Genomic DNA, 10,507 nt, shown 5'->3' with positions numbered 1-10,507 from the left:
AGTTTAAACTCATCCAGCAAATTCTCTATTCCGCTCACCTCATTTCAGGACTGGAGAGTGACTCTCATTTGAAATTACACAATAGCTCAGCCAGATTTTGGCTTGGATCTTTTTTATTTAAATCTGATGGTCCAGGTACAATATGGTGCTGCCTCCAGCATGATTAGGATTCTAGGAAATAAAAGACTCAATGCGCATACTGGTTTTGGTTCAAAGAAAATGGACCTGAAATTGTAATAGAGTCATACGGGGGCAAACCCTTAGGAGAGAAAGTAGTGTCTCTTTAGTTCCAGTTACTTTTCAGCTTCTTTTAATTCATGCCCATCACGCTAAATTGGCACCCTTCAGTGAGGCCCATATAAAGTGCTTTCATTGAGTTAGTGTCTGCCTGTGTGGATGTTTGGGGACGACCGGGAGGAAATCATTTTGCTCATCTGACTTTCCAGGATTTTGCTCTAACTTAACTCATCCTACTTGTGTAGAAAGTGAGACCAATAGAATCACTAAAATGAAATTTTGAGATATTTTGCATGCTGCATCTTAGTGCTAGTTTTTAAAGGATATATAGAATATTTTCTCCTGCCCAGCTTTCTTTATCACTTCTCTATCCATTACCTACCTACCTACCTACCTGCGTCCTGTGGTTATATTTTTATTTTTTTAGTGGCCAGATGAGAAAACAGATTCACACACCAAACCCAGTATGATAATAGAATTCTTCATACAATGAAGAGTTAACTTTCTATATATTCTGGTTTGACTATGTTTTTGCTAGGTTTTTGTGAAAACATTTCATGGAGACTGATACAGAATTTCAGAACCACTTCTGAGTTGACTCCCAAACCCACAAATTCATTAATTAAGAAGGACAGTAGCTCCATGCAGGGGTAGCACTAAGAGAGGCAATTTCATAAAGCATGGCACAGATTTTGATCGGCAAAACTCTTCTAACAGATTTCCTGGCTAGACTTTCAATTCTTATTTGCCATGTTACTAATACATACTATTTTTCATGGATGAAAACAAATGATTGTGTTGAAGAATAATTTACCACCCCTTCCACTGGAGTTTGATGGAACTATTCAAAGCCATGTGATCGATGAATTATTTATAAACTACAGTACTAACACCTGGTAGCAATGCTATTGTTAAGCCTCTGTCAGCCTTTCCAATAGATCTTGGCCTTTTTTTCCCTCCCTGACTGTGGATCACTTGCCCATTTTAAATTGTAGCAAGTGGAAACTTGGTGGAGAAAATTATATTTTATAAAGAAAATCACCAATGGCTCAGTAGATAGCAAAGAAAATTGCCTTCTTCTCAGTCATATTTAAATCCCCAGGCACACACAGTTTTCAGGTAGGGGAGTTGGAATAAGCATACATTTTTTTCTCAAAGTAAAACCAAGATGGTTTAGTCTCAAGGAGCACAATACAATATGTTTTTACATTAGATTTAAGATAGGGTGAATATACAAATAAAGGACTGGGCAAACTCACACTCCATTTCCACACTTACGGGGATCATTGTCCCCTGTCACAATTAGATCTACCCTCTCAATTCTCTCAAGGCAGCATTTCCCTACACCTTGAACTCCTCATCATTAGGATGCTGCACTCATGGGCATGACAGACATCACTAATCAACTGCAGCACTATTATAGCCCTCTTTGCTGCTGAACCTGGCTTGGCCAAAATGTAATGAACCTTTGCTGAGTTGTCGATGCACTGGTGTCCACTGAGAATACACTCCACTACTCCCATGCAGTGGGAAGAGCAAACATAGTTGTGAGATGTTTAAAATCTACTTCAGATCAATGTCACGACAGTTGTAGGCACTGTGGAGATAATGGGAGGAGTCAGATGTGACTTCAGTGCACAGTTAGCTCACTAGACCACCCCGTGTATGTGTGTTTGTATAAAATTTCACCTACCTCATTAAGTAAAGTGCCTACTTCATGACCTTAGAGCCACAGATGCTCAATAAATAATAAGAATGAAAAAGATTTGCCCAGATAGGCCACACCTGGTTGTTTGATGTAAAAAAGTAGCCATTGTGCATTAGAATGACTCAGGTTTCCGTCGCTGCCTGACCCCCACAAATCCCATCAAGTTTACCATAATCTAAGCCATCATCATCTGGAATAATGCAATAGCATTTTAAATCATCAATTCTTAACTTGGGTGCATGTACAGAGTTTGGGGAGCGGATGTCCTTGAACTGGAATGGAAAAAAAATATGTCATTTTCACTAACCTCTAACTGAAACTGATCATTTCCTTCAATTATGTCTGTATGTAGCAAACCACAGTGCTATGCTAGAATCTGTGACTTGTTACAAACAAAGGTCATAGGAATTTTTATGTTACGTGTATATTTCTCAGTGGCAGTTTTCCTTTAATTGCTAACTTTGTTTGTAGAGCTGCTTTCTTTGTAATTCTATGTGTTTTACAAATATTTGAAAACATTTTTCTGAGAAGGGATGAGATGCCAAGGGCCACAAAAAGTTCAAGCCCTCGTTCTTACTGGTTTCCCTGTTTTCATTTGTAGTTCATTCTCCGTGCTGCAGTCTCAGTGGTTCCTGTCAAGGGTTAGCACTATCATGTCTCTGACCTTCTTCTGCCCTCCAATGGCTTCCCAGCACAGACTGAAATCTAGAATCGTGCTGTGATCTATATAGACCGCTATGTGACCTACCTACCACCTTCCCCGTTTTCTCAGGTCCCATCTGCTATCCCTTGCCCACCTTGACTTCTTTGCCCTTCTTTTGCACTTACTCATCCCTCTGGCTGGAAATCTTGTCCCCTGGTTATTCTCATGGTTCCCTTCTTACTCCTTCAGGTTTCTGCTCAAATGTATCTCTATCAGAAAAATCTTCCCTAACTATCTTATTTAAAGCAGCTCCAAACTCACCACTCTCTTTCCTCATTTTGCCTAATTTTCCTCATTGTTTTATCACCACCAACATAGTATAGAGTGGTTTTTCCTCCACTGATGCCCAGATTAGTGTCAAAAAAACAAAGGGGTAAATAACATGAGGAAAATGCAAAGGTAAGTAATGTAGAGGTGAGACAAAGCAATGGGATGCCCAAGGGCCAAGCCAAAGAGTCTCACTATTTCTCCAGGGTCCCCTCCTGCCAGGGCGATGATTCGGGTGATTTTCATGGTTTAACAAGAGGGCAGGTGATTTTATTTTGATCCTCAACAAGGGGAATTCTGGGAAGTCCAAGCAAAATAAGCATTTGGCCTGGAAAGGAGGCCTAAAGTTCTTGAACTGGGGCGAGCTACATAACATCTCCAAAATCTTTCTCAGCTGCGGAAGAAAGATAATAACACTCCTTCATCCTCAGGGAAGTTCAAGAGTGACATGAGATAAGGCAGGTAAGTTTAGCCCAGTGACTCGCCAGTTTAAGCCAGTGTTCAGGAAAAGGTTTGCTATTAGCACTTTTATTGTAGAGAAATGAATGAATCTATCTATTCTGCCTAAGCTTTAGATCAAGACTTCTTCTACTGGGAGCCTAAAAAAAGCTTCGCAGGGGGTTTTAAATACCAAATACTTTTGGCATGCATACATCTGGATTTCTCTAGAAAAAAAAGCATAATGAGCGCCTTTCCCCACCCTTCCCCTCACACCACCTAACTTACCAAGGTTCAGCATCAAAACCAAGACGTAGAGGGACTGTAAGAATGGCATAGTAAGGAGAGCACAAAGCTGCCTGCTTTTCATAGCATATGATTGTCAGTTTATCTAAAAGTCTAGAGGGATATACTTGTATTTATTGGGTCAAATATACTGTAGTAGAGAAGACTAATTTTCATGAACTTTAAGTGAGAAAATACTACAGTTCGAAGACATTTCTTGCCATGAAGGCTTATGACGTTGTCCCCATATCCCTAGAGAGTAGAGCATCACTCATGGCTGCTAATGGGTATTGGTGTTGGATGCAATTTAATACAAGCTTGTAAGAAGCAACAGCAGTGCTTACACTTTACTGTGAATCAAAATTCTCTGCCATGTGCATTAAAATGCCTTAGATTCTAATTCACTGGCTGAGAGGTGAGACCCAAGGATGTGCATATGTAAAAAGCATACTAAGGGATTTTGACAAGTGGTCCAAGGCCCACTCTAAAAAAGATGTACTGAGAAAGAAGTGGGGGGAAAAAAGGCCTTTCAGCATTTATTAGCTTAGTATCACAGAGGATAATGGTTTAGGGCAATCTCTATAGGTAACGACAAAAGGATGCATTTGCATGGAGTGTCCTTAGAATCTGCAGTATTGGAAACCTGTGCATTGATGGGGAGCTGGTTTTCCTTGGGGAGCTAGCTCACATCCAGGGCTTTTTCTAGGGTTCATTTATAGTACTTTTCATCCTGGAACACCTTTTACTCTTTCTAGTAGCCCTAGGGTAAGTCCTCAGTTGTCTCTTAGAGTCCTAGATCTAGAAGGAAGACGTAGTGTGCAAATACTAGTGAGAGAGAAGACCAAGCATGGTAAGTTAGGTTATAATTCAGCAAAAGAAATCGCTTGCTTTCACTTCTCCCTAACCTCCATGAGAGTAATATACTTCCCAGCCCTGTTAATTTTGGGTTTGATATGGTAACTTGCTTTGGCTAATGGAAAGTGAGTAGATATGACAATGTGTGAATTCCAAGCCTATCCCATAAGATTCTGTATGTTTCTACTCATTGCTCTGTGTATGAGTTTTCTGTGGTTGCCGTAACAAATTACTATATACCAAATGGCTTAAAATAAATTTTTCCTTCCCTGTCCTGGAGGCCAGAAGGCTGCAGTGATGGTGTCAACAGGGCTAGTTACACTCCCTCTCAAGACTCCGAAGGAAGATGCTTCCTTGTCTCTTTCAGTTTCTTGTGGCATCAGGCACTCCTTGTTTGTGTCTGATTCACACCATGTTCTCTTATCTTCACATGGCCTTATCGTCTATGTCTGTGTCTTCTCCTCTTCTGTTTCTTATAAGGACACTTGGTCACTGGATTTAGGTAGGGCTCACTGGGATTACAAATCCTCTTATCTTGAACACCTTAATTATCTCAGCAAAGACCCCTTTTCCAAGTTCACCTTTATGAGGTCAAGGGGTCAAGACATGAACATGCCATTTTGGAGGCCAGCATCCAACTGAATACACTCTGGAAGCTTCTGACTTTTACAACGAGAACATGCCTTAGTTCTCCAGTCTGGGCTTTGACAGAATAAAACCCAGCCCACTGCCTGAAGCAGAGCATACCAAATGCCCTGCCAAAATTTGAACAAGAGGTAATTGCTGATTATAATGTGCCACTGAGATATTGGGGCAGTTTGTTATGCAGCAAAAGCTGACTAATATACCAGGTGTGAAGAACATACTCTTATTTCTCTCCTGGTGAACAAGCATTTGTAAACTATGCCATAGACACAGTAATAGTAAGTAATAGTAAGAACTGACTTTGTGACATGGAAATTTTTAGAAAATATGGTTTGGGGCTCTTATACCAGATAATTTACCCTCATATTGGACTGGAAATATTCATTCTGCCTTAGGACTCACATACAGTGATTTAACTACCAATATGGTAGGTGGGGAGAGGAAATTATTTGAGCACTTCTTACTTGCCAATTTCTCAATAATGCAACCCACAGTTGCAAATAGTGATAAGGTTCCTTTGGATAATTTGCATTTTTCTTTACAGAGAAACTAGCTTTCTGAAATCTGAGTAAATGTATCTTGCTACAGCACACTTTTAGCTGAATATATATCAGTCCTTTTTCAGCTTTAAGAAAGGAGTTATTAGTCAGATTAGAGAAAGTAATGGATGAGACTGTGAAAAATGCGTTTGCCACCAAACAAACAGAAGGCAATATAGAGGAATGGTGGAGGCACTCAGCAGTGGAATAAAATTACAGCTTCGCTTACAACCCATGGTCTTTGTCCACAGACTGAATTTAATAAGACCTTTACTCATTTTCATAGTGACCTGTATAAATAGCTGCTGCAGTCTGTGAATTGAAAGAAGGGACTAGACTTTGCTCAATTTTGTGGCCCCGATACCTGGCCTCAAGCCTGATACTAAGTATATACTCACTAAGTGTTTGTTAAATGAACACACAGGAGCCAGAGTAAGCCTCCTATAAGTATAAGACCCATCATGTCACTCCTCTGCTCAAAACCTTTCAGTGGCTCCCATCTCGCCCGGAGATAACCTCAGAGTCCCCTTGATGACTTTCAAAGCCCTACATTGTCTGACCCTGAATGCTCTGTCTAGCCTTATCCATCTCTTCCTTCTCTATAACTCACTCATTCTTCCCCAGCAAGACAGTCCTCCCTCTGTTTCTTGAGCTCAACACGCAGGCTCTTGCTTCGGGAACTTTGCATTTCCCAACTCCTTTACCTGTGTTGTTCTTCCCTGAGTGTCTGCACGGTTCACCTCCCCACGTCCTGGAAGTCATTATTCAAAGGCTTCGATCTCTCACTGGACTTCCATGAGCACTGCACATGCAACTACAACTCCCAGCCTTATTCCTCAACACTTCCTGCTTCCGCTTACTGTTTTATTAATTTTTTTCTTTGTTTTTAACCCAATATAACAATGGATACTGATGTATTTTTTCTCTTTCTAGCTAGGCTGTAACCTTCCCCAAATGAAGATATCTATATCTATATTTTTAATTGCTACGTCCTAAAATAGTGCTTGGCACAGAGTAGTCACAGGATATAATTTTCGAAACAAGTGATAGAGTGCCAGTTTGTGCTCCACAGTGACTCCAAGAACAAAGAAATACAGGTTGGCACTGAGGGCTCTTGCCTCAGCTTAAGACCATGACTGTCTCTGCAGCACTCACTTGGAAGGAATGCTAGTCTGAAGACAGATAGAAGGTGTGTAGGAGATAATTCTTCAAGTTGTTTGTGATCAACTAACCTTGACAGCTGGAATAATAAGCCAACTTGATGCTAACGTGCCATGTAGTGGCAGTAAGTGTGTTTTTGTTCAATATTAGGAATCGGTCTACAGCTTTGTATTGGTCAACAGGAAACAGCCAGATGAATATTGTGATTTAATAAATGTGTCTCCCTAAATAAGCTAATGTAGTTGATGCACTAGTATTTCCCTTGTCTGCTGCCTGAGTCTGAGGAAGAATCTAAGTCTAAGGAAGTCTAAATCCCATAAGAGATAAGCCCCTCAGATTTTGATGCATCACCTTGGGGTGGCATGAAAAGCTGGTTTGTTTCTGATGGAAATGTAATCAGGAGATGCACCCTAAAAGTTGTGAGCTCTGGAACAGAACGTGGCTGCCTCTCTGCCACTATAGCCAGTCATTAGAGTGGGGCTCTAACAACCAGTGCTACTTCTCTGGTTCTCCCTGGATTGGAAAAGGTGGGGGGGGGGTCCCAAATCAATGGTTCAGAAAGGGTCGTTAATACAGCTTTCCACAAGTCAAACCAATGTCTAGGGGGAGAAACCCCAGACCTTGTTTACCTTGCATATGTTCTATCTTGGGGTCAGGGTAGAAGAAGAGAGGAAGGAATGGAGATAACCATTTCAACTTGACCTTATCCTGCTATACACACATGCACACATCTCTTGAGTAGGCATTCTTGAATACTGGGATTAAAGAATGTTTAAACCTGGTAAATTAAATTGGTAGTCTAAAGTGAACTCAAATACAATCTAAATACTTTTTAAACAATCCAAATGGTGGTGTATAAAATGCATAAGGCTGTACTGTGCAAAGGGAAAATTCCAGTCTATCAAGTCCCAGGGCATAGACACAAGGCTGCTCTGGAATCCAGGGAAGTGACTATTTTGAATATTGGCAATATATGACAAGGTATAGCCATGATATCTAGTAGAATTCTCATCACAACCTTATGAAGGTGATATTATTATCCTAATTTTTTGTTAGGCATTAGAGGTTTAATATAACTTGACTAAATAATGCATTAGTATTTTTATTTTATTTTTTTAACATTTATTCATTTTCAAGAGACAGAGAGAGACAGAGCATGAGCCAGGGAGGGGCAGAGAGAGAGGGAGACACAGAATCCAAAGCAGGCTCCGGGCTCTGAGCTGTTCGCACAGAACCTGACACGAGGCTTGAACCCATGAACTGTGAGATCATGACCTGAGCTGAAGTCTGATGCTTAACCAACTGAGTCACCCAATATTATTATTATTATTATTATTATCATCATTTACCAAATAGGAAACAGTTGCAGTGAAGTTAGGTGACTTGTCCAAATTCAAACAGAAGCAGCAGAGTCATGAAAGGAAGCTGGGTCTTTCTCTTTCCAAGTTCTCGTCCTATACCCCACTATTTCATAAGAAGCAGGAAAAGATTGGATTAACGGCATCTCAAAGAAATACAATATTAGGCAGAAAATGGCTTAATATAAAACTAGTTTGCCAAAAATGAAATCCTTAGAAAGTTCAAAGTTTCTTTTCTTTTTTTTTAAGTTTTTTTTTAATGCTTATTCATTTTTGAGAGACAGAGAGACAGAGGGTGAGTGGGGGAGGGGCAGAGAGAGGGAGACACAGAAGCCGAAGCAAGTTCCAGGCTCTCCACTGGTAGCACAGAGCCTGATGCAAGACTTGAACCCCTGAATCGTGAGATTTTGACTTGAAACCTAGAGTCGGATGCTTTACCGGCTGAGCCACCCAAGTACTCCAGAAAGCTCAAAGTTTCAAAAGGGCTCTGGATAAATTCAACTCTTATTCACATCTTTGGCTATTTATCAAATTTTACTTAACTCTCCAGTTGAACACGAGTCCTCACAAGATTTCTCATCTCTGTCTCTTTGCATGAATATTGGTCTTTCACACAGGATACTTCAACCTTCAAAACAACTGCTACATATACTTCCCAAAAACCTGTATGAAATGCCTTCATTCTTTGGAACCTCCATCTTTATAGCCTAGGTACTTGCCTCTTGACACACCTCATTGGGAGCCAGGTTTGTTTCTGATTTAGTGCTACAATATGTAGTAGCCAATTAGAACGTGTTTATAAAATGAAGAGATGAAATGAAAATAGATGCAAACTCCATAATCTATGAGAGACATGGACCAGAGCTCCTTTTGCAGACATCACCAAACATCACAGTAAAGTAACACTTTGAAGAGCAGCCAGGCCATTAAAAATCTGGCCACATGTGGTCCAACAACCTTGTTCCTTTTGATATCTGTGCACTTCCTTCTAAAAATCCTCCCACTTATGGTGCCTGGGTGGTTCCATCCATGAAGTGTCCTGCTTTGGCTCAGTTCATGATCTCACGGTTTGTGGGTTTGCGCCCCAAGTCAGGCTCCGTGCTCCAGCTCAGAGCCTGGAGCCTGCTTCGGATTCTGTGTCTCCCTCTCTCTTTGTCCCTCCTCTACTCACACTCTGTCTTTCTCTGTCTCTCAAAAATAAATAAAAGTGTTAACAAAAGTAAAAACCCTCCTTTTTGTTATTAAGGAAGAACAGATAAAATATAGAAGATAATCTACAGAGCTAGAATTTTTTACCTATTGCAAAACTTCATATGCATTGAGCAATGTTTTGTTTGTCATGACTCACATCCACACATGATAGGGAATTCAGAGAAATGCTCCTCTCCTCGAAGCAGATGAGGTAATTTTGTTGAAGGAAAATAACACAGGCATACATAAGAGTCAGGAGATCTTGGTTATAATCTCAGATATGCTACTTTGGGTAATCACTTAATCCCACTCAGCTCAATTTCCTCATTTGCAAACAAAATTAATAATATTTTTTTCTGCCTACTTTGGAGGGAGATTCTGGCAATCATGTAAGAAAATATTATAGTGAAAGCATAATTAAAATTTTTCTAAGTAACAAAAACCCATAGCTTTTGTTAAGACAATCTTTATTCCGTCTAGCCCCATGTGGACACACCAACCAGGCCGTTAGCTAACTGGGGATGTGTGGGCAGAGGGTATTTAAATCTACAACCAATTACATTTCTTTTAAATAAGTTATTATTTCTGATGTTGCCCATGTACTACCAATACTATGGGATTAAAATTTGAAAGTTTCTTTCTTTCGTTCTTTCTTTCTTTCTTTCTTTCTTTCTTTCTTTCTTTCTTTCTTTCTTTCTTTTTCTTTCTTTCTAGGATGTACATATCTCACAGGTTAATTGACAAGAGAAACAACTCCATATTTAATGTGGTTACTGCTCCTTGAGGTTCCAAGTCAGCATTTAAGATCCCATCTTGAAATCTTAATAGAAGGTGAAACCATGCTAATTAGGATAATGGGAATTTATGTATCGAAGTGTAAGCATCCTTTGAGGCAGCTTCTCACTCAGGTGGGAGTGAAGAGAATATATTGGGAAAGTGATAAATATTTACTCAGAAGACACTATTCTTCTCTGCTTGGGGTAGATTTAATGCTGTGACAAGGACTCAGAAGGAATTCTCTGGTGTCTGAGATCTATACATATTTCCCTACCCCTCAGTCTCTCATGTAAATCTTCCTTCACACACACACACACACACACACACACACACACACACACAC

This window comes from Suricata suricatta, chromosome 12 (genome assembly GCF_006229205.1).
Source record: "Suricata suricatta isolate VVHF042 chromosome 12, meerkat_22Aug2017_6uvM2_HiC, whole genome shotgun sequence".
NCBI classification, from domain to species: Eukaryota; Metazoa; Chordata; class Mammalia; order Carnivora; family Herpestidae; genus Suricata; species Suricata suricatta.
The sequence above is the reverse complement of the archived record's forward strand: the minus strand, read 5'-3'. Positions refer to the sequence as shown.